The sequence below is a fragment of the Oryctolagus cuniculus genome, chromosome 16 (assembly GCF_051225735.1).
Source record: "Oryctolagus cuniculus isolate XC-2025 breed Fujian yellow rabbit chromosome 16, ASM5122573v1, whole genome shotgun sequence".
Lineage (NCBI taxonomy): Eukaryota > Metazoa > Chordata > Mammalia > Lagomorpha > Leporidae > Oryctolagus > Oryctolagus cuniculus.
The window spans coordinates 50,876,081-50,900,673 of NC_142882.1; the positions used below are offsets into that span (position 1 = coordinate 50,876,081).

General features: G+C 47.6%; 2 long non-coding RNA genes across 6 annotated transcripts in view; both read right to left on the reverse strand.

Moving 5' to 3' along the window:
• Positions 1-15,527: 15,527 nt before the first annotated feature.
• On the reverse strand, positions 15,528-20,825 carry LOC149121740 (uncharacterized). 3 transcript variants are annotated; one of them, XR_016223203.1, is made up of 4 exons: positions 20,556-20,825; positions 19,545-19,685; positions 19,139-19,396; positions 15,528-15,744 (listed from the first exon to the last, which is right to left on the reverse strand). It is a non-coding gene; the product is annotated as an uncharacterized LOC149121740 (long non-coding RNA). The 3 variants fall into 3 exon arrangements; XR_016223205.1 differs by lacking the exon at positions 19,139-19,396 and having other exon boundaries at positions 15,528-15,718; XR_016223204.1 differs by lacking the exon at positions 19,139-19,396.
• Positions 20,826-22,908: 2,083 nt separating this feature from the next.
• Positions 22,909-24,593, reverse strand: part of LOC149121741 (uncharacterized) — a 34,930-nt gene continuing 33,245 nt past the window's right edge. Inside the window, exons 4-5 of one of the 3 annotated variants that reach the window (XR_016222523.1) lie at positions 24,102-24,240; positions 22,909-23,928 (exon numbers count right to left, since the gene is read on the reverse strand). This is a non-coding gene — a long non-coding RNA (uncharacterized LOC149121741). The other 2 variants (XR_016222526.1, XR_016222524.1) reach the window with 2 other exon arrangements.

The following is a 24,593-nucleotide window of genomic DNA, read 5'->3' on the forward strand; positions in this document are numbered from 1 at the left end:
GCTGCGGCGCTGGCCCTCATGTGGCTTTTAATATCGTTAAAGGAATGTGTCTGGATGCTTGAGACTTTTCCGGCATGAGAGCAGGCAACACGTGGGAAATGGAGCGAAGCTGGAGATCCGTGTGTGCCCATTTACAGCAAGGACATGGACGTGAGCACGCTCCCGATGGAGATCTGGGATGCTCGTGCAGTATCTCATGAACTGTCTAGATCAGCACTGGTTCTGCTCCCCCTCCCCTTCTTTTTGGGGCACTCCTGGTTTCTCTGTAGGGCAGTGTCTTGAAACAGGCAGTGGTAGATTATAAAGGGGATGTGGGTGGGCGTTTAGTATGGTGGCTAAGACACTTCCTGGGGAGGAGTGGGCAGCAGCACTGTGGCGTAGAAGGTTAAGCTGCCATCTGCCACACTGGCATCCCATCACGGGTACTGGTTCGAGTCTCGGCTGCTCCACTTCCAATCCAGCTCCCTGATAATGGCCTGGGAAAGATGTGCAAGGGGGTCCAAGTGCTTGGGCCTCGGCCACCCGTGTGGGAGATCTACAGGAAGTGCTTGCTCCTGGCTTTGGCCTGGCCCAGCCCTGGCTGTTGCAGCCATTTGGGGAGTGAACCAGTAGACTTTGGAAGATTCATTCTCTCTCTCTTCCTCCCTCCATCCCTCTCCCTCTCATTCTCTATCCCTTTCTACCTCTGCCTTTCAAATAAATAAATAGTTCTTTAAAAAAAAATACAGGGCTGGGGCAGCAGTGCTGTGGTGTAGTAGGCTAAGTCTCTGCCTGTGGCTCTGGCATCCCATATGGGTGCCAGTTCGTGTCCTGGCTGCTCCTCTTCCAATCCAGTTCTCTGTTTGTGGCCTGGGAAAGCATTGGAGGATGGCCCAAGTGCTTGGGCCCCTGCACCCACATGGGAGACTTGGAGGAACCTCCTGACTCCTGGCTTTGGATCAGCCCAGTTCTGGCTGTTATAGCCATTTGAGAAGTTAACCAGTGGATGGAAGACCTCTCTCTCTCTCTCTGTAATTCCACCTCTCAAATAAATAAATATTAAACAAAAAGACTGCTTGAGATGCCAGCATCCCATTTCCATGTACCCGGCTCTCCTGATTCCAGCTTCCTGTTACCGAGCACCCCGTGAGAGTAAATGACGGCTCAGGTCGACGGGTCTCTGTCACCCACATTGGAGAACTTGACTGAGTTCCTGGCTCCTAGCTTTGGCCTGAACCAGCAGATGGAAGATCGATCTCTCTCTCTTTCTCTCTCTGCCTTTCAAATACAATCAAAGTAAATAAATACAAATTTAAGAGGGGGATGGTGATCCACTGCAGGGTGTGCTGGAGCAATCTCATTTGCTAGCCCAGAGCACGGAGGGTCTGCAGAGAATGGGGGCAGGGGCCTGGGCCCAGGGCTTCAAGGTGGAAGCACCCAAAGTCATCCACTCTGGCTGCCCATTGGGGTACAGAGCAGGGCCTTGGCAACTCAGCTCATCAAAGGGCTCTTGTAAGTCCATAATTCACCCCTTTGGTATCCAGTCAATACCTCCTTCAGCTCAACTTTGTAACCTTATAAATAGAATGGAGGCCTTGAACTTCAGCTCGTGGCTCATTTTTTTTTTTATCTGATCTGTGCCAACCATCCCTTGATATTTCCCTTTAAATAAATCTGTAGCTAGTACTTCTTTTCCCTCCCCACTCCCAACACAGACACACAGACACACAGACACACACACACACGCACGCACACTGAGCTCATCAGAATAAGATAACTCAGGCCAGCTCTCTACCTTTTTATCTGTGAAAGTGACTTCTCTCCACACCTATCTCAGCATTGCAGACGGACAAGCAGTCTTTCCAATTTGCAGTTAGCAAAGGTTAAAAGGGTGGACATTTGGCCTAGCAGTTAAGATGCAGCATTGCATATGGGAGTCCCCAGGTTTGATTCCTGCCCCACTTCTGAGTCCAGCATTCCTGCTAATGCGGACCTGGGAGGCAGCAGGTGACGGCTCAGGTTGAGTCTCTGCCATGCACGCTGCAGATCTGGTTGAGTTCCTGGCCCCTGGCTTTGGCCTGGTGTAGCCCTGGGCATTGAGGGCATTTGGGGAGTGAATCAGTCGATGGAAGAGCTCTGTCTGCCTACCTCTTTCCCTGTTCATTTTAAATAAAATATTTTTTAAAAAACTTATTCACTTATTGAAAGTCAGTGTTACACAGAGAGAGAAGGAAAGGCAGAGAAAGAGAGATCTTCCATCTGCTGGTTCACTCCCTAAATGGCCACAATGGCTGGAGCTGCGCCAATCCAAAGCCAGGAGTCAGGAGCTTCTTCCAGGTCTCCCACGTGGATGCTGGGGCCCAAGGACTTGGGCCATCTTCCACTGCTTTCCCAGGCCATAGCAGAGAGCTGGATCAGAAGAGGAGCAGCTGGGACCTGAACTGGTGCCCATATGAGATGCTGGCACTGCAGGCAGTGGCTTTACTTGCTATGCCATAGCGCCAGCCCCAAAATAAATAATTTTAAAGACTAAAAAAAAAAAACTCTCTAAAACATAATCTGGGAAAGGCGATTCTAGCTTCTAGCTAAAGAGATTGTACACTAATTAAATTGAAGTGCCTATCAGGATTAAAGCAAGTTCCATGAAAGGAAAAGTTTCACCAATGCAGAGAGCATGAAACATAATAAATTCATTTAATAATCTTCTTAGGGTAAACAGTTAGAATAATGAAGATTTTCCACACAGGAGGTCATTATTATATTCATCAAAGTTGGATTTTTTTCCTCTTTCTCCCTTCCTTTTGTTCTTCCTTCTCTTGTCACTCCCCCCACCCCCCCTTTCTGAGGCAGGTGCACATGCGTGCGCACACACACACACACACACACACACCCCACTCTCCCATCTTCTGCTGGTTCATTCCCTAAATGCCTACAACTGGGAACTCATTCTCCTACTTGGGCGGCAGGGGCTCACATACCTGAGCCATCACCATTGGCTCCCTGGTCTACGTTAACAGGAAGGTGCAGTGAGGAGCCAGATTGGGAATCAAATCCACATGCTCTGATGGGGAATGTGGGCGTCTTAGCACAGTCGGCTAGATGCCCACCCATGGGCTATCTTATTTTATAAAACGTTGGGCAAGGCGCGGCTTCACGCCCACTGCAGGATCAAGCATGCTTTAAGCACTTGGCAGTCAGCTAAGGACCTCCCCGCTCAGCAGCTCATCTACCAAGAAATCTCCCTCCTTTTCCTGCCCCTCCCTGGCGAACCTTCCAAGGCTCAGCCCAGTGTAGGCCGTAACTCCTAACGCTGTTTGTTAGACTATTTGTCATCTTTCCACCCACTCTCCAAAGTCACAAAATGTCATTTTTTTTTTAAGAAAACCAAGATAGTTACAACTCATCAGAGAGTTGGACCTAGTGAAGAGCGATTATTCTATAATTTAATCATGGGCACAGGGATGTGCCAAATAGCATTTTCCTATATGAACCACCCATAGAATGTGCTGGAGCTTTAAATTGAGAAATACATAGAACACGGGGCAGTCATTTGGCCTAGTATAAAGGCACCTGCACATCATGGTGCAGTACATTACACAGCCGCTTGAGACACCTGCACCCTGCGCTGGGCACTGGTTCAAGGTCCAGCTGCTTTGTGTCCAAACCAGCTTCCTGCTGATGCACCGTGAGAGGCAGCAGATGACAGCTCAAGTGTTTGACCCCCTGTCACCCACGTGGAAGACCCAGATGGAGTTTCTGGCTCCTGGCTTAGGCCTGGACCAGCCCTGGCTATTGCGGAGATTGGAGAGTGAATCAGTGGGTGGAAGATCTCTCTCTTTTTGCCTTTTAAGTACATGAAAAATAAATATATTTTTAAAAGATTTCCCATATCCCATATCAGAGTGCCTGGATTCGATTCCCAGTTCTGGCTCCTGATTCCAGCCTCCTGCTAATGCAGACCCTGGGAACTATCAGGTGACGGCTCAGGTTCATGGGTCTCTGCCACCCAAGTGGGAGACCTGGATGGAGTTCCCAGCTCCTAGTTTTAGCCTGGCCTGGCCTTGGCTGTTACAGACATTTAGGAAGTGAACCAGGGGATACAGTTTTGTCTGTTTCTGTCTCTCTGCCTCTTTAATAATAATTACATAGAATCTATGATTATCTCACTATAACAACTTTAATTTTAAAAAGCATAATGCCCTAATTCACTAGTCAAGACTTTCATGAAGTTAAGCACGCAAGCAAGAGGGGCCTTCCAAAGATCACTGACAACAGTATTATGAAAAACTACATGTAGATTTCAAAAATTTTTGGCACCAAAATAAATTTACTTTTTACTTCCGTTTCTCTAAGCTCCTTTCCAAGTACCCTCGACTCTCCCTCCCATGAGTCAATTCTAAAAAGCACCTTTCCCTCCCCCATCCTACTCCTAACTCTTCATTCTGACATATATTTCATTTTTCCGCAGAGAGCTCAGTACTGATAGGACAACAAAGGGTTCTGGGTGGGAGTAGGCAGGATGGGGCAGAAGAAGAAAGAACGAGAGGACTGGTCTGAGACACAGATCCTCAGACCACAGGAAGGTGCAAACACAGAAGCGTCTCATTGTCTGTTGTCTTGCCTCCTAATCTAGCTGATCCCTCAGAATTCAACGTGGCCTTGAGACTATTTACAGCCCAAGGAAGCCAGACATCTCTAGGTTAGGTGATGTGGGAGTAGTGTGGCTTATTGTTTCTTTTAGAAAATGTGTTCAAGTCCAGATATAAATGGATTCAGTAAGAACGTTTTTAAAAACAAAGAATGGGAAAGGTTGAGCTTATATCCAAGGGTACTTCAAGAAGTTCATGGAGAATGGAATTGAAAATTAAAATTAGGTGTGGGAGTTTGGCTTAGTGGTTAGATAGTGGAGAAGATGCCTGCATCCCATGTTGGAGTACCCGGGTTTGATTCCCAGTTCTGACTCCCGACCCCAGCTTTCTCCTAATACAGACCCCAGGAGGCAGCACTGACAGCTCCAGTTACTGGGTTCCTGAGAGACCTGCATTGAGGTTTTAGCTCCTGGCTTTGGCCCTGTCAAATAAAAAAGCAAATGAAAGAGGTCTACTAAAGCAATTTGAAGAGAATTTTTTAAAAACTTTATTTTGGTGAAAAAGTCGAAACCCACATAGGGATTTTGTTCATGGCACACATTTCCCATGAACCTTTTGAAGATTCCCTCATACCTCCCTTCCATTGCCTTAACACTTCACCCCAAATTACGAAAGATGAGCTGCTTAAGGGTCACCCAATAGCTTTTCTCAGGCTCCCAAGTGTCCCATCTGAGGTAGGGCCCAAATGTTAGGAGCATTCAAAGCACCTGTTAAGTTTATAAACTTATGATATTGCTTCTGCAGATTCTTTGACACAGAGGTGGCACTGCCAAGGCATGGTTAGAATCCAATACCGCATCAAGATACTCTAACGGACTCCATCTTGCTTACAAATCAGCAGAGTTGATGTCATTAATCTTTGAATAGATTACTGTAGAAGTTGCTAGAATACAAACATCTAGAGGACATGGAGTCTTATCTGTTTGTTTACGAGCCTATCCCAAGAGATCAGAATAGTGGTTTCATGTGTTAAGTGCTCAACAAATATTTATTGATTGAATTAAGTTAGAAGCTCAGCTCAGCCGGGTGCATTCCACATTGTAGTCCAGCAGTGAGAAGGTGGCTGTGCTTAGAAGCAACTGTGAAGAGAGATGCAACAGGCTCCTGGCTGATATTAATCTCTGTGGAGAATTTGCTTTTCAAGAGCGTGAGATTCTCCTTCTAAGTGTAACAGATCTGCAGAGACACTGACAGGCAAAGGAGAGGTTACAGAAGAAAACACAGAACCATTTTAATCAGCGTGTCTGAATGTTTCCAACTCTAAAATTCAGTTAATGATGCTCCTTTTGCAATTTTAGAAAATGCTCAAGTTAGGACTATATTTCTGATTTTGAGTCTTTCCTTGGAGAACATTTTCTCAAATGCTATTGTTTTCAACTATGCCTTGCTTATGCGAGATTCTAGCAATGGCTCTGCATTTTGCTATTTCTGTGGGACTCAGCATTAGTCAGGGTTCTGATCATAGGATGAGGTTCCTGGGGTATAGCCTCAAATCAGCCCCCAGCGAGTTAATTGCATGATCTTTGACAATTCAGGGTCTTTTGTATCTCAACTTCATCATCTATCAGATGAGTTTAATCCATCTTTGCACCTATCACCCAGGGATCAAAAACCTTTCAAAAACTATAAGGCAAGGAAATACAAGCAAGAAATGAACAGCGTGGTTGGATCTATGTATTGGCAGGGTGCTTCACTCTCATGCCTACTCTGAAAACATTCTGCTGATGTCTTCTGGAAAATCCAAGCCTACAGTCACCTGCCTTTGGCAGCTCTGATGGACTCCACAGAGCTCTGGTGTCAGGGACATCAGCTTAGGTTCACTATCAGTCTGTCGATCAGCCCCGATCCACCTGTAACATGGGGACAGCAAACAGAGCTGCTTGGAATAATAAACAAAAGCAGTGTGCATGTGGTTTGCAATTATAACAATGTATATTTGCATATTAGTTTGCTGCAGTTATGGGAATCAAACTCACGTCCCCAAATTTCAAATTTTCCTTTTCGTTGTTCTGGAATTAGACTTGCAATAGGATAAACTTCGAGGTTCATCATCTGGAGAAAATAGCTGATAGTTTGGTATGTGCCTTAATAAAATGCCATCCTTCAAGTCTCACTCTTGGGGGCTGGCGCTGTGGCACAGCAGGTTAACGTCCTGGCCTGAAGCGCTGGCATTCCATATGGGCGCCGGTTCTAGTCCCGGCTGCTCCTCTTCCAATCCAGCTCTCTGCTATGTCCCGAGGAGGCAGTGGAAGGTGGCCCAAGTCCTTGTCCCCTGTATCCATGTGGGAGACCCAGAAGTAGCTCCTGGCTTCTGGTTTTGGATTGGTACAGCTCCGGCCGTTGCAGCCATCTGGGGAGTGAACCAGTGGATGGAAGACCTCTCTTTCTGTCTCTCTCTCTGTTTCAAATAAATTAAAAAAAAAAAAAAGTCTGACCCTTGAAACAAACTGAAGAGGCAATCTACAGAATCTTCAGTGTTCTTCCATCTCCTTTCTAGTGCAAATGTTGCTTATGGTGACCGGAGGGATGGCCAATATTAATACTTAACATAGGAAGCCATAGCTTGTGGTTAATGTGGAGGTGTTGGTGGGGGCATTGTGCTAGAGCAGGCTAAGCCATGACTTTGGGTGCCTGCGTATCCTAGTGCTGGTTCAAGTTCCAGCTCCTCTGTTTCCAATGCAGTTTCCTGCTAATGCACACTCCAGGAGGCAGTGCATGGTGGCCCAAGTACTTGGGCCCCTGCCACCAAAGTGGGAGACCTGACTGGGGTTCCAGGCTCCTGGCTTGGACCTGGCCTAGCCCTGGCTGTTGCAGGTTTTTGGGACGTGAAGCAGTAGATGGAAGATTCTCTCTTGCTCTCCAACACTCTGCTATTCAAACATGTAAATTATTAAAGCTTTATTTTTTTTTTTAAATGTAGATGTCTTTGTAATGGAAAGCATCAGACTGCCACTCTGGAGATTGTGGTACAGGGGATGTTTAAGATCCAAGTAAAGCCGGCGCCGCGGCTCACTAGGCTAATCCTCCGCCTTGCGGCGCCAGCACACCGGGTTCTAGTCCCGGTCGGGGCGCTGGATTCTGTCCCGGTTGCCCCTCTTCCAGGCCAGCTCTCTGCTGTGGCCAGGGAGTGCAGTGGAGGATGGCCCAGGTGCTTGGGCCCTGCACCCCATGGGAGACCAGGAAAAGCACCTGGCTCCTGCCATCGGATCAGCGCGGTGCGCCGGCCGCAGCGCGCCGGCCGCAGCGGCCTTTGGAGGGTGAACCAACGGCAAAGGAAGACCTTTCTCTCTGTCTCTCTCACTGTCCACTCTGCCTGTCAAAAATAAATAAATAAATAAATAAAAGATCCAAGTAAAGATGCCCACGTCCCATGTCAGAGTGCCTGGCTCAAGTCTTGGCTCCAGCTCCTGGTTCCAGCTTCCTGCTAATGCACACTGGAGGCGGTGGTGAGGACTCCAGTAAGTGCTTTCCTGACACCCATGTGGGAGACCTGAATTGAGTTCAACTCTTGGCTTCAGCCTGGCTGTTGGGGGCACTTGGGAGCACACATTCTCTCTCTCTGGAATCAAATCGATTTAAAAGAGATTGGGAGAGGCTCCAGTCACAGCTTCCGTTACCTGCGTGATTTCCTGCAGAAAAGATTTCCATATTCCCAGTTTCCCGGATTTTACCTTTCTCTTTGTAGACCACGTCTACATACATAAAAGTTACCAAAAGCAGTACTTTTATTTTTGTAAGAAGTGACACAGTCTTCTAGGTTAACTGGGAGTAGGGGGCGGGAAGCATATTTTAATCCTATGCTATCACTACTCCTCCAAACAAATTTTCATAGCTTTCCTTGTGGGTGAGGATACAAGTCTACTTTTGGTGTTAACCAGGCTGTGGTAAAAAAATAAATATACAGAGGCGGGATTGTGACACAGCAGGTTAAGCTGCCACCTGGGACGCCGGCATCCCCTGTATTAGTGCCGGTTCAAACCCCAGCTCTTCTGCTTCTCAACCAGCTTCCTGCGAATGCACCCTGGGAGGCAACAGATGATGGCTCAGACACTCGGGCCCTTGACACCCACACAGAAGACCCAGGTGGAGTTCCTGGCTCCTGGCTTTGGCTTGGCCCAGCCCCAGCTTTTGTGGGCAATTGGCAGGTAAACAGCAGATGGAAGATATTTCTTTCTCTGCCTATCAAGTAAATGAAAAGAAAGTTTTTTTAAAAATGGTGTATACATACAGAATTTATCACTTGAGCTATTTCTGGGTGTATGGTTCAGTGGCATCCAGTCCATTCATATCATTGCACAACCCCCATCGGCATTTATCTTCAAGACTTTCCAATGTTCCCAACCTGAAACTGCACCCATTAAATAAGAATTCTCCATCGCCCCTTTTCCTCACCCTGAGGGCCTATAATCTGCTTTTAAAGTTTTAATTAATTTAAATTAATTTTTAAAATTAATTGATTTAAAAATTTAAAATTAATTTTAAATCAATTAATTTTTAAAATTAATTAATTTTAAATTAATTAATTTGAAGGCCAGGGAGGCAAAGAGAGCTCCCGTATGCTGGTTTAGTCTCCAAATGCCAAAAGCAACTGTGGCTGGACTGAAACAAAGTCAGGAGCTGGGAACTCGGTCTACTTGATGGCAGGAACCAACCACTGGGGCCGTCACTGCTGCCACCCAGGGGCTGGGTTAACAGGAAGCTGGAGCCGGAGTCAGAACGAGGACTCAGACCCAGGAACGCAGATATGGGGCACAGGCATCCTAACCTGTAGGCTAAGGGCCTATTCCTCTACAGTCAACGTTCTGTCTCCATGAATTTGACAAACCTAGGACCTTGTATAGGAGGAGTCATACGCTGTTTGTCCCTTTGTGTCAGACTTTGTGTCGGAACCATGGCATCACAGTTTACACATGTTGCAGCACCTGTGAGAGTGTCATTCCTTCTAAGGGCTGAATGACATGCCATCGTCTATGATATGCCACCTTTTGTTTATCCATGCGTCTGGCAATGCACTTTTGGACTGTGCCGCCTTTTTTGGCTTTGGTGGATGACATTGCCCACAAGCACTGATATACAAGTATCCATTAAAGTCCGTGCTTTCCCCGTGCTTTTGGAAATGTGACTGTCGGATCCTATGGCGATTCTGTCTAAGTTTTCTCATGGAGCTTCCTGCTATAGTGTTTTCCACAGTGGCTGTACCATTTTACATTTCCACCAGCAATGCAAAAAGATTCTCAGTTCTCTGCATCCCCGCCACTACTTATATCGCATTCTGTGTTTTCAATAATTGCCACCCTAGCAGGTGTGAAATGGTTTCACCTTGTGGTTTTGACTTGCATTTCCTTAATGATGAGTGATACTGAGTAACTTACTGTTTTCTGAACCAACTAAAACTCATTAGCTGGAGAGTCAAGACCCCATAACCCCTCCTCACAACATATCTGAGCCTGTACTCGCCCTCCCCACCTGTATTCCCTCTGGTATCTTTCTCCCTATCACCTTGTGGCCCAACACAACAGCACGTGGAAGGCAAGGCAGAGCACGGAGCCTCTGTCTGGAGATGATCATGGAAGCTCTCAACTTCCCCAGTATTCTAATGACTCACTCACATCTGTCACAATATCTGGACCACGGTGGTAACCGATGCTTCTGAATTCGAGTTTGCCTGCAGTCTTATGGTGTAATAGTTTACGGTGGTAATGGAAGCTTCTGAAGTCGAATTTGCCTCAAGTCTTGACACACAAGTTGAGGTCAGGCCTGTGAACCAGCTACTTTACTTACAGCTCCAAAGCGTTAGCAGGGATGACCCAGATATGGACCCATCCCTACCTGATCAACAGTTGCTTTGCTTTTCCATGGGACACAGGTACCATAGCACCACCCCCTCCTCTCATCATCAGTGAATGGGTAACTCTTGAAGCTTGTTGGCGGGTACACGGTCTCTCTACCTTCATGTGCATCTGAAATTTTTTTTTCATAATAAAAGGAATAATGGAAGGGATTACTCCCAGCCTTCCTTACCCATCTGGTTTGATGCATTTGAGTAATTCATTTGGAATCAATGGATCATTGTTATGGGATTTAATTTAATTATACAATCAATTCTGTGCTGACAAATGCTTAAGGCATTTTCAGTCCGTAGGACATAAAAATTATGTGATGAGCCATTTTATATAGTCATTTTAAGTTATGCTTCATATTTGCTGAGCATAGAAAATAACATTTAAATAGCATTCAAATACCTCCTATAATTGCACTGAAAAAATTTCCCCAGTGTTACTGAAATCAGCTGCAAGTTTTCCTTCCAGATACATGAAGTACTAGAAGAGAAGCCAAAACACAGACATGGACTCAACATGCTGCCAAAAATAATAATAGAACTTTAAATGTTAAACGGCTTTTGCAAAAGCTCCTCTCTGGAATGAGATGCGCTCACTCAAGTGGTGACTCCTCCACCCTCCTGCTTCTTGGAACAGATGTGCCTGCCTGGCTGACGTCCCCAGTCCCACTCCGGTTGCCACTGTCTGGGATGGACATGTGGGGCTACTGCAGGTCAACACGGAAAGTGGAATGGAAACTGCGCACTTTGGGAAACTTTACATTGGAACTAAAAAACAACAAAAGAGCAACAGTAGTGAGCTGCTGCTGTGAGGGCAAGCTGATTGTCCCTCATCTCTATAGGCGTCATGAAATGCACTAAGGCCAACACTGGCCTCTTTGTTGTGTTTCTTGGTGAAAAATGAGAGCACCAAGGATTGTCCTGTGGTTGGCGTTCCCTTCCTTAGACACAAGTTATTACCCCTTACAAATGGTTTTATCGGTCATGTAGTGGGCATTGGCAAAGGTTCATTGCTTTTCCAAGTCATGTCAGAATGTCTATCAGGGTATTTCATTCCCGGCTAGCCCTCTGAGTCTGGTTGTCCCTAGTCATGTAGTTAAAAGACAACTGGCAAGGGGACCACAATGCAGAATTGGGGGTAGCGATCTCTATGGAGCAGCCAGCATAACCTAGATCCTCTCCACCAGTGTGGACCACACTGGGAGTTGGCCACTTCGTGCCTCCAGCAAATGCTGGTCATGTGCCAGCAAGTTCTCCCAGTTTTTAGGGAGATACCTGTGATGCCACAGTTTTCAAGCCATCAACCATGGTGTTTGCTTTTTGAAATGTTAGGAACAAAAAAAAAATGAAAATCAAATAAGACAACATATGTAAAGTGGTGATATTGTAAAAGTCTATAAATGTTAGCTACTACTTAGGATTTATGATTACCCTATCCACAGCAAAATTTCTTCCAAATTTCTTTTTCATTCAGAAATGACTGAGTGCCAAGTGTGTGTCAAGCACTGTATTTGGGCACTAGGGATATAGCACTGAACAAACAAGAAAGTTCTTTGCTTTCATCAAGTGTACGTGTTATGAGATGGAAGATGGATGGTAGATTTCCAAACTAAGTAATTCCACTTAATAGTTGCCATAAATTTAACAAACCAGGATAATGGGGATAGAGAATGACTGAGGAGAAGGGGACTGAACCCAAGTTAACTTTCTATAGAATGACCAAGGAAAGCCACTCTGAGGATGAGACCTAGGGGGCAGGTAAGATGGAGCTGTCTCTGTGAAGATTCAAAGATGGGGCATCCCAGGCACAGGGAACAGCAAGAGCAAAGACCCTGAGATGGCCCCCATTTCAACACTGGGGTACGCGACCACACACAGTACATGCAAGGCTGCAGTCCTCTGCTGTCTGAACAATTTTGAGATAGAACGAGGAGGGGAGAAGAAGGGAGAGAAGGAGAGAGGGAGAGAGAGAGAAAACATAAGCTCCAATGCCTGCAATGACCCTGGCTCAGCTGGACCAAAGCTAGGAATCAGGAACTCAGCCTCCGTCTCCAACATGGGTGTCAGAAACCCAGTCACTTGAGTCATCGTTACTGCCACCCAGAGTCTGCATTAGCAGGAAGTTGGAGTCAGGAACAGGAGTAGGGACTTGAAGCAGTACTCCAATGTGGGATGCAGGTGTCTCAACCAGCATCTTAATTGCTCGTCCAAATACCGGCCCTGTTTCTTTTTCAAAGCAACCAGCTATTCTACCTGCAATCAGAATAAACTGCCACCAGTAGAGTTCGATAGTCAGGTGAAAACTCACCCATTTATGTAAATGGTATAGAAACTTTAACCAAATAGGAGCAGTGACTCCTGGAATCAGTGTTGGTGGCTATTGCTCTTTCACATTTCACTGGGTGGGTCCAGCTTAGATGGTTGGGACCAGACCCATAATCTACTACTACTCAAACTCACTGATCTAAGAACAAGAGTAGGAGCTAGGTTGGGTCCTGCTGTGCCAGTAGCCTGGGATCTGCTCTTGAACAGGTCATTTAGACCTGATGTGACTTAGTTCATTCATCTAGAACAGAAGGGATGCTTGGACCAGTGCATCTGTACCTTGAATGTGCCTTCCAGTCCCCCTGGGGACTTTGTGGCTGGCAGCCTCTGACTCATGGGGCTGGTGTTTCTAAGCAGGTCTCAGGTGGTGCTGAAGTAGCCCACTTCAGACCACAGTTTTGAGTGGTCAGAGTTTAGATTACCTCTACGGTGTCTTCCAGTTCTAAAACTAGGGCTCTGAGTCCTAGGTTTACTGTGACTTGAACTTCAGGTCCTCGATCTAATCTTAATACAGTGAAGATCTGGAATGAGCAAGATCTTACTGCAATTCTCAACCTGTCCCTTCTGGCTTGTTCAACCCTTGCAAATCAAGGTCATTGCCTCACCTCAGCTCCCTCCTACTGACACCTATGCATCCTAGGGCAGGATGGGTGAAACTCCTTATCACTTGTCAAAGCTATTGATGTGGAAATGAGGAAGCTTCAATTTCCTACGTGTGCCCGCATTCGGGATGCAATGGTTTGTTCTCCAGAATAAGCAATGAAGGAGCACAATATTTGATACACATGACTTGATTCATATGTATAATCGTCGGGCAAGATGTTTTAAAGGTGACACAAAATTCCATACAGTTCCAGAAGTTCAGTGAAAGATATTATTGTTGGTTTTACCTGCTAAGACTCCCTCGGAGCGCATTAGTAGGCGAGCAGCCAGGCTGGCAAGATCTACTCTGTAACAAGCAAGGGGGAAGGAGAATCAGCCTACAACTACGGGAAGTATGAGTTCTTGTTGGAAGAGACTGATGTTGGAAAGGCAGGAGGTACGATGGGGACAGTCCTGCTGATCACGATGGCTTATGTTTGAATGAGACCAAAAAAGCTTTCAAATGGTTTCTAGGAGTTATCAGATGTCATCATCTCTTTATGACCAAGGAAGCTGCGGGCTCAAGAGAGTGACAAATCGACAAGGAAAGAGATGGGCTCTGAACTCAGATCTACGCAGTGTCATCTTTGGTATGAGGATGGTGTTCCAGTTCTAGAACGGTAACCCAGTCTTCACAAGCTCGCAGAGTACAGCTCAGACAGGGAGCGAAGGATTCCATCCAGTTCCATCAACTCTCACAGTGACTCTGCTGCTGCCGGCCCCAGGCCCTGGGATTTCCTTTGTGGGGAGGTTGGGATCACATAATCTATATTTCCCATCAAACGTGCTCTCCTGTACAGAGTCCCATGTGGATAGATTGAGTCCAGCCAGAATGCCAATAAATCGCGTAATGGAATTAACTGCCATTTAATTCATTTCGTCTTCAGCATTTCATCTCCCAGACATTAGCCCAAGGGATCATAGTGTCAGGGGGCATCCATCAAAGGGAAGATAAACAAAGGAAATGGGACTTATTCTTCCTAATCCTTCTCAGGGTTTTCAGGGCACTGCCTGATAGAAAACTGGCCATTTCAGACAAGAAACCACAAATACCAGCTGTTTGGTATCTGCATGTTCAATCAGCTTTTTTCTTTAAGGAAAAAAATCAAGCCACAATATTGCTATGAAAGGAAGATTGTCTGCTTGGAGTGCTTGAACACACATTTCCAGAGAAGTGGTATCACCAGGTACTTCTCACTGCCCACTAGCAATTCTTTTTGTAGAGGGATATTAGGTAGCAAATAGAAAATCACATTGAACATGCCTCTTGACCAAAACCTGGAATCAATTCAGGGCAGTCACAAGGAAGAGAAGTATTTAGCTGTAACTCCCACGTATTGTGGGCTCCGTATATGGTTTCCAGGAGCCACAACAAAGTTTTAGAATTGATCATGATGTGTAGATAGACAAAATTAGTAGACAGCGATGCCTGGGCAAGGTTGCTTGTATGGTCTTCCCAGCCATCACAGGCACTTGTAAATATGCTCCTAGGTGGTGGTGGTGGGGTCTCTGTTCATGCTATCACATGATGTTTTCAACATTAATTCCAACACAGACAAACTACACCAAGTCACAGGCCAAAATCCAGCACACGGTATAGCATTAAACTTCCCCATGCTAGACACAATGGAAAACCCAACATCAATGAAAACATCTAGCATTTGTCCCCTCATGTTTCTTCTTTGTAAACCTTGTTATCAGTGGGATTACACTATTTTTGAGTGGGCACGCTACACTGAACTGTGGCCCTGGTGAGAATGAAACTGGCCACACCTACCTGTGAATCCTCCCCTCCCATTCCAGCCATGCTGGCCTCGGCTGAGAAAACGGTGACCACGCAGGCTTCCAGTGGTGGAGGGGTTCTCCGAGCAGGAATTCTCTCTCAAGCCTGGCACTGTAAGATCTGGGTAGGATGAGTGGCAGTCCCCAGAGGCAGCTTCAGAGTGGCAGGCCACCATCTCTTCTCCTTTGGATGATTCAGAAGTTGAAGGTGATGGCACTGCACGTGTCACAGCTGTGACTCCAGCTGGAGTTGGTGACCACACCCTGTCTTTTTTTTTTTAAGATTTATTTATTTATTTGAAAGAGTTACACAGAGAGAGGAGAGGCAGAGAGAGAGAGGAGAGGCAGAGAGAGAGAGAGAGAGAGAGAGGCCTTCCATCTGATGGTTCACTCTCCAGATGGTCGCAATGGCCGGAGCTGCACCGATCTGAAGCCAGGAGCCAGGAGCTTCTTCTGGGTCTCCCACACAGGTGCAGGGGCCAAAGACTTGGTCCATCTTGTACTGCTTTCCCAGGCCACAGCAGAGAGCTGGATCAGAAGAGGAGCAGCTGGGACTAGAACCAGTGCCCATATGGGATGCTGGTGCTTCAGGCCAGGCGGTTAACCCACTGAGCTACAGCACCGGCCCCTTCCCTTTCCTTTTTTCTTGGGGCTAGAGAATGTGCATGCAGAGGTAGGGGGTGGGAGTGGGTGCACTCTGCCAGTGGTGTGGGCAGTGACCTGGCAAGGTAGGGAACTTGAGAAAAAGACAGAGGATGCAACCATTTGCATCAGGTACCCCATTCCCATATCAGGTACTCAGCTCCCACATCTTCCTTCCCCTCACTCACTAAGGACATGCATTTCTTGCTTAGGAGTTAATCCAGGGATCTGGGTCCCCAAAGCCATCACTCTCAAATGACCTGGAGGCACTGATGGTCACAGCGGTCAAAGTGCTGAAGCAAGCAAATCCTGGCACTGGAGAAAGTTCTCCACTGAAAGAACCCGAATTTCCTCTCCTGTACCCCACTCTGATTCAGCGCCATCGGAGCTGGCTCCCAAACTATAGGTACTGCTTTAGGTTTCTGAAAGGAGGATTTATTTTACTTATTGGAAGGGCAAAATCAGAGAGAGAGAGAGAGAGAGAGAGAGAGAGAGAGAGAGAGAGAGAGATCCTCCATTCACTGATCCACTTCCCAAATGGCTGCAACAACTGGGGCTGGGCCAAGCGGAAGTTAGGCGCCAAGAATTCCATCCAAGTTTCCCACATGGGTGGCAGGGTCCCAAGCACTTGGATCATCATCTACTGCTTTCCCAGGTGCATTAGCAGGGAGCTGGATTGGAAGCAGAGCAGCCAGGACTCGAACTGGCACTCCTATGGGATGCAAGCATCAGAGGCATCAGCTTAATTGGCTGTGCCACAAGGCTGGTCCCAAAAATACTTTCTTCTAGATAGAGCAACACAAGGTCCCCATGTATGAGCTGCAGAGGACGGATCTGGGTTGGCAAGAGGGATCTTCCCCCAACTCTCTTGCCTGATGGTCATAGAGAGTTTCTGTGCAGTGCCCGGACTTTTTCTACACTTCCTAGTAGCTCCAGGCAAGAGGGGAAGGTGGAAAGAATGGAAGCCAGATCACAGAACGGAAGCCAGGATGAAGGGCTCCTACCACGATGCCTCACCTTGCCTGGTTGTAAGCCGCTGGCTCTTGGAAGTAGAACCCACCTCCAATCACTAGGGGAAGGTCTTGACTGTTGGTCCAGCAGACCCGATGACCTGTTTGGGCTCATTTGGCCACTTCTTGGCCCTTGTGTCCTGTTTTTCCTTCCTCCCCTTGCTTATCCAGGGTAACCCAGAGAAGAGCTGAGAGATGTTAAATACGGTTTCTGATAGTGGAGATCTGGGAACCAATCAGTAAGGAGGAGCACGATCCAATCCAAGCTGACTCAGAGATGGCACGTGAGGACAGCAAGGAGGGCAGACGTCTGCAAGGGCTTGGGCAATCAACTCATTAGGGAGGAATTTTAGGAACAGAGACAGAGAGGCCAGGGCACAGACTGGTGCTAAGGATCAAAAGGCACTCCCAGCCCCACACCCAGCCACCACACGTGTCTGTCTGGAGAGACAGGGTTAGGTAGAGCCACGTCCTGCGTGGTGAAAGGACACCTTCTAATTTTGTTGTCAGCCAGACTGCATCTCCATCCACGTGAACTGAACACCTGCGAAATCCCAGGTGCCGTGATCAGACTAAAGTCTCTGCTCTCCTCCCAGAAAGAGTTTTCTAAGATTCAGCCCCAGAGCCCTTCATCAGCTCCCAACACGTGATCAGTGTTTGGCTGGGAATGGGTGGGAAGGTGGCAGTGGCCGGGGCTGCAGAACAAGAGGCTTGCTCAGATGCGATCCAGAAGCCTGCTCAGGTGGGAGCCCAGCCCAGGTCAGTCCAGTGTAGATCAGCAGCACCCTGGGAGCCCAAGGCTGCCCTTACAGCTATTGCATCAGTTAGGTACAGTGGGAACTTGGGCTACACCAATGCATTAGTAGAGCCATCCCTTGGAACTCCCAAGGAGGCTGGTTCCAGACCTCCATGGGCACCAACATCTGCAGGTACTCAAGTCTGTATACAAGATGGGCTACAAGCATAGAATCTGTGTCAAGCCTAGGAACATCCTCCCGTGCACCTTAAATCATCTCTGGATTACTTGTAATACTGAAGACAAGGTGAATGCTACTCCAATTGCTGTTGTACTGTCCTGTTTAGGGAATAATGGCAGAGGAAAAAGTCTGTACAGACACAATTTAAAAAAAATTTTTTGATCCACAGCTGGTTGAATCCCTGGACACAGACCCCATGGATACAGAGAACCAGCTCCATGGTGAGTCAAACAAGCAAAAATCTGCCCAGTAGAGTTGAGATTCTGAGGGTAGACACTGATCCTAAATAGCATCCATGAAACTAAGTGTATTATATGTTGTGTTAGAAGAAGCCAGTATGGACATAAAGTAGAAGGGAATTGGGTACTGCAATTGAAACAAAGGGTGCTCAGGGGCAGGTGTTCGCCTGGTGGTCAGGATCCTGGAGTCTCACATTGGAGGCCTGGATTTGAAGTTCAGCTCTGCTACTGATTCCAACTTTGTGCCAGTGTAGACCCTGGGAGGCAGCAGGTTATGGCTCACGCAGTTGGGTTTCCACTACCTGTGAGGGAGACCTGGATTTTGTTCCTAGCTCTTGGCTTCTGCCCCAGGCCAGTTGGGTCTTTGTAGTTGAGGGCATTTGGAGAATGAACTGGTAGATAGGAGTCCCCTCTCCCTCCCTCCCTCCCTCCCTCTCTCTCTGTCTCATCGACTCTTTGCCTCTCAAATAAAAAAATAAATAAATCAGGGTGCTCCCAGGGGCCCCCTTAAGAAGCGGTGTTAGAGCAAGGGATTGATGGAGGTGATGTGAGGTTCACTCCCAGAGATGCTGAGTCCCAAGCCCTCCTCCATGTCAGTCAATCAGGCCAAGAAGGGCCTCCCCTTCTGCAAACTGTACCACGCCTGCAGAGTGAGCTCTGCGTGCTGTTCACCTGGTGTGTGCCTCTCCTGTGGGCCCTGGTAGCAGCTGCTTGATTAAAATCCAGTGCCAAGGCCATCGCTGGAACAGCCTCTTAGGCCTGCTCTGGTGGAGCTCCTGAGCTGAGCAAGGCCCTGGGGGAGCTTGGGACCCAGACAAATCACTGCTGCTTTAGGACAAGACAGGACACCGAGCAAGGCCCTCACAGTGCTTTCCCGTCTCCACCCTCTCAGACTATGTTCCCTGCATAAATGCTCAAACGGAGTGATATGCAACCAACAGACACGTTGCAAGCAGTTTTCTGTCCTGCCCAAGGCTGTTTCGTCATCTGGCCAGAAGTACAGGTCTCTATAACAAGCCAGTGCAATCCACACTCCTCCCTGTATCGGGCTCACCTTCTGTGCCTTCTCAGAAGCTCTTGGTTTTCCCTGTCTCCTGGACTCTAAGCCCCATGCTCTTTGTGGCAGCAGGATGGTCAGCCCCGCCACCATCCATGCACATGGACGGCCAGCGTCTCCCCAGTCTCTGGATTCTATGCAGCCTTGGACCAATGGGTACAACATCCGCATCCACACCACAGCTAGGGGTTGCCATGCCCAGTGAAGGCACCAGCAGAGAACTGGCCTCTGTGTTCTGACCTCTCCTGGCCTATTCTAAGAACACAGAGCACACAGCAGTTAGAGGCAAAATTGCTAAGAATTCTGTTTGTTCCCTCGGACACGCATGTCCGAAATAGATTTCCAACACCCTTGCTCTAGGTGTGAGATGCAGCCACAACAATTCAAGGCCACGCATACTCACAGACTCAAGGCTTCAACTTTTTCCACCACCAACAGACACAAGGGACTCAGATTCCTCCCGGAGAAACTGACGACCTGTTTTCTTTCATTGCTAAAGTCTGTTTTAAAATTCGCCCCTGACCTGGCATCCACATCTCTGTCCCTGTAGGAGATAAACATTAAATGACGCTAACCTGGGTTAGAGGCGGTGTCTTATAAAGAGACGCTATTGCAACCTGAATTGCCATTCTGTGTGTGAGTGTGTGCGCGCGCACTTTTTCCTGACTCACAAAAACCAGTTAAACGCTTTTAAGCTGTGCACTGAAACATTTTTAAACTCAGACAATTTGCCAGGTCACCGGGTGCAGTGGTGCGTTCCCAGTGTGCATCAGCAAAGGCAATTCGCGGAACAACTCTGGAGGGATTATGTCTGTAGCACGATCCTTCCCTGGATGCTCTCACCCGTCTGCTTCCTTAGTCCTGTGGCCAAAGTTAAGGGAGCGAGAGCCACAGGCCAGTTTCACAACACAGTAATAGGAAGCCTGCTTTTCACAACACGCTTCAGATCGGTGTGGGCTCCTGGCTTCACATGCTTATTGCACGCAGAGGGATTTTTTTTTTTTTTTTTTTTTGGTAATGCTTGGCGGCTCTACCTAGAGCCAGCAAGTAGGAGAAGGGGAAACTAGCGCTCTCCTCTGGGAGCATGCGCCTCTGCATGTGATGTTCTGTTCTACGGGGCTTACCTACTGGCCTCAAGCTCCTTGATGGCGAGACTCTGAGAAGGCCCAATGCAGGGGTGCTCAGCGTGGGATCCTGTGCACACTTGCAACCAACACACAAGCCCAGGAATGCTCCCCCTCAACCATATTTTGGGGTATCTCCTTTACACAAAGAATAAATTTAGACAGGCCTGCAGGACCCTTTTTGGAACAGCTGCCTATCAATCTTCTCCCCTTTAGTTCCCTCCCCTGAGCCCCTGTCCCACAGCAGACTGCAAATCCCCCATCCTCCAACCCATCTTGCATTTGCTCACCTCTGGCCCTTTGCTCGCAGAGATCCCACTACCGGAAATGTTGCCCTCACCTTCAGAAATCACAGCCACCTTCCTGGCCTCTCCTCCAAGAAGCCTTCTTGGGTAGCCTTTCCCCGTTTCCCAGTTGGGGTTCATCTCTGCTCCCCTACTCCCTCCTCGCTCTGTGCCTCCATCTTTACTTACTGAATGTTTATGGGCTTATTTTACTTGTAAAGCACACACACATGCGCAGATCTTCCAACCAGCGGCTCACTCCCCCACTCCTTTTATTCGCCGGAGGAAGATGAGGCAGCACATGTTTGGGGCAAGTGGGAAACACTGGGCCCAATTACAGACAGGTGTTTTCAATTCCACTCCTCTTCTTTGCTTGGAGCTAAGTAGGAGCCAAGCACGCAAGGCTGGGGGTGGGTTAGAGGTGGACAAAGTTTTCCAGGACCTTCCGTCCAGGTAGCTTAGAGGTGGGATGTTCAAGGGTGAGCCGAGAAGGGGGCCAAGGATTTAGAACCCAGGGTATGCACCCGGGAGTTGAGATTGGATTGCTGCTTGCATTGGGCCAGGCAATAACGAGGGAACAGCCGCAGAGAGAAGCTGCCTCACATCTGAAGAGCTCTCCAAAATTATGGCTGTAACCCCCAGGGACTCCGATACGCTGGGGGTGGCAGGAGTTAACAGGGCTAGAGCACTTATCACAGGCAGCTTGACAGCTCTTGTCTTTGCACCTGTCTCAGTCACTTGGCTTTGAGCTTTTTGAGGGCAGGGATCAAGGCTTACTCATCTTTATACCTCCCACATACTAGCACTCAATAAATAATGGCTGGAGAACTGAATTGAGTTACATCAAGTGCACTCGGGCAAAGGTTCTCTCTTAATGTTCTCTTAATAGCTTCTATAAGACAACTGGATTCAATTTTACATAGCTTGAAAACATTTTATGTAGCCCGAATCAGCTTCAAGGAGGAAAATGCTTCTTTCAAATAGGTGTGTTTGTCTGGAAATAGGAAACCAGCCAGTAGAAAAGGCTTCCTTTTGAAACGGTATCTAAGCCTGGAGCAATGCAGCCTAGCTTGGGTCCTACAGTGCGAGGTGCTGTCTCTGCTCCTGACTTTGAGATATGGAAACTTCCTGGAAGGTTAGAGAAATTTTTCTGATTCTGAGGATTCGTGTCAGCTGTATAATTGGAGGAAAAGAAAAGTATGCACAGAAAAGGAAATTAACATGTTTCTGCCACCCAATGATAAATGTTCCATCATGTTGTGCTGATTGTCTAAGTATTTCTTTGTGTCTCAGGTCCTAAAGATACCCAGAACTCTGTACCAGAACTAGGGCTGCTACTCTTTTTTTGCTTGGTCATTGCTTACTGTGTAGGGTTTTTTTTTTTAAGGTTTATTTTTATTTGTTTGAAAGACAGAGTGACAGTGTATGGGGCATGAACAAGATTGACCAAAGTGACTCCATTTTGAAATGTGAAATGGAGCAGCTCTAAGCCAAATGGCATTGGTGGAGGATTGGTCAATCAAACACACAGATCCAGGACTTGGGTCCAAGAAATGGCCCAAAGGAGATAGATATCAGGCGAAATAAAGACTCATTGACTTGAGGATAAAGTGACAACTCTACCTAACGTGGCCCATAAAAGGAGGAACTTCAGCTCAGTGCACCAGACAAAGCTGGCACAATGGCACACAGGCACCCCCCTTCAGCAGCTGGTAGTTGCGTGACGTGCTCTGCCCCAGGGACTCTGCAGCACCCTCGACTGCCTTGACGCCTGCCTGCCCCATGACCGCAGCCTCCCAGACGACAGCCTCCACTCTCACACCCCTTCCTCTCCTCCTCCCCTGATCTGAGGGACATGCATCAGTGACTAGCCCTGTGCATTGCTGTGAGTGATTTGTGTGTGCGTGCATGTGTGTGTGTGCATATGTGTGTGTGTGACAGATCTGACACTGTGGAAAGACACACCATGTGTGGTCACCTCCTTGGGAGAGAGGGTCTCTCAGGTATGTGTGTTGGTACTCAGGACAGAGGAGAGAGGGAGCAAGACAGAAATCTTTCTTTTGTTGGTTCACTACCCAAAAGGAGCCAGGAGCCAGGAACTCCATCTGGATCTACCACATGGGTGGCCAGGGCCAAACACTTGGGCCATCTTCTACTGCTTTGCCAGGCCATTAGCAGGGAGCTGGATCAGAAGTGGAGCAGCTGGGGTTCAAACAGGTGCTCTAAGATGGGATATTGGCATCACAGCTGGATTAACCCCTGTGCCCTAACATGGGCCCTCATAGCTTATATTTCTCATCCTGTTTTTTCTTTCTGAGTTTTCTCCCACTCTAAGATATAAGATTCTAACATCTCTGACTTTTTTTTAAAAAAGATTTTATTTATTTGAGAGGTAGAGTTACAGACAGTGAGAGGGAGAGACAGGGAGAGAAAGGTCTTCCATCCACTGGTTCACTCCCCAGATGGCTGCAACAGTCGGAGCTGGGCCGATCCAAAGCCAAGAGCCAGGAGCTTCCTCCAGGTCTTCCACATGGGTGCAGGGGCCCAAGGACTTGGGCCATCTTCTACTGCTTTCCCAGGCCACAGCAGAGAGCTGGATTGGAAGTGGAGCAGCCGGGACTCGAACATGTGCCCATAGGGGATGCCTGCACTGCAGGTGGAGGATTAACCTACTGTGCCACAGCTCTGGGCCCTAACATATCTGTCTGTAAGCTTTCTCCTCTCTTCCTATCTATTAGACTCTACCCTCAGGAAAAGCTATAACTCAATCACACTAAAGTGTGAATCATAGTTAAGACTAGTCTACTTGTTCCCCACATATTTCTATTTAGTTAGAGCTAAAAGCCTTCAAACACTTACACCTGGATTCCTAATTCTAACCTTTAGAGCCATATAATGTACTTTTTCATTCTCTCTGGAGGCACATTCAGGTTTTGAAGACCATTTTCAGGAAAAAGAAATTGAAATTGTGAATATAAACCTAGTTATACCTTATTTATTTAGAAGAAAGTCCTAACGTCCAATCGTTGAGCTTGACCGTGAACTCACCCGGGATGATTTCATTGGTCTTTGTCTTCCGGAGAAATTGGCCATGCAGAAATCATCAGCCTTACTTACAGATGAGGAACCCAAGACCCAGAGAAGCCGCACAACGAGTAGAATCAGACAGCCACAGGAAGTGTCCACCCCAACGACCTGAGGCCAAGGAGAGTGGCGTGGTGTGTCGGGACTAAGGGAGCATTGGTCCATGAGATCCAAACCCAGATCTTCTGGCTCCAAGCCTACTGTTCTTTCCAGTACTGTTGCCATCTTGCTGAGGCCACGGCTCACAGCTCCGAGCGTCTGTCCAGCGCTCTCTGCCAGCCCTCCTGTGCGATGTCTCCCTCCCAAGAAGAACAAGAGAGGGTAATGTTAGTGCAGACTTGGCATTTTCATATCAACACGCACAGTGACCAAAAAAAAAAAAAAAAACTTAGTCTGCTCTTGTAACAGGTGAGACGGCCTGGGAGAAAGCGCAGGTGTCCTGTTTCCCGTGATTGGGATGTGGCCTACCCAAGGAGCTAGATGAGGCCTGTGCGAGCTGGAAGCTGCTGCGGGTCCCCAGGGGTAATTCTATCCATCTGCTTGTCCATCAGAACACTCCCTCTGCCAACACGCACACTTTATCCATGGAAATGGGGATCTTAAGCTCCTGAAAAGGCATCAGAAAATTCTCAGGTGGTTTCAGGCCTATGAAGGCAACACCCCCCTACCTCATAAAAGAGGCCGACACGGGGTGGAGGGAGTGTGCCCACTCCCTCTCCCTCTCTCTTTTACTGGGGACCACGGCTGGAGGTGCTATGCAGAGCCTGGTGAAAAATGAATGCACCCATGCCCACTTCATGGGAGCGTCCGGAAGACTTCCACATCAAGTTTGTCTGAGATAAGTTTCATGATGAACAGAGAGGTACCTGTTTCCAGAAACTCCATAATGAAACCTTCTGTTAAAAATGAAAAGAATTCTTGTTAATCAGAGAAAAACATCCTAATTTCTCTTTTGACAGT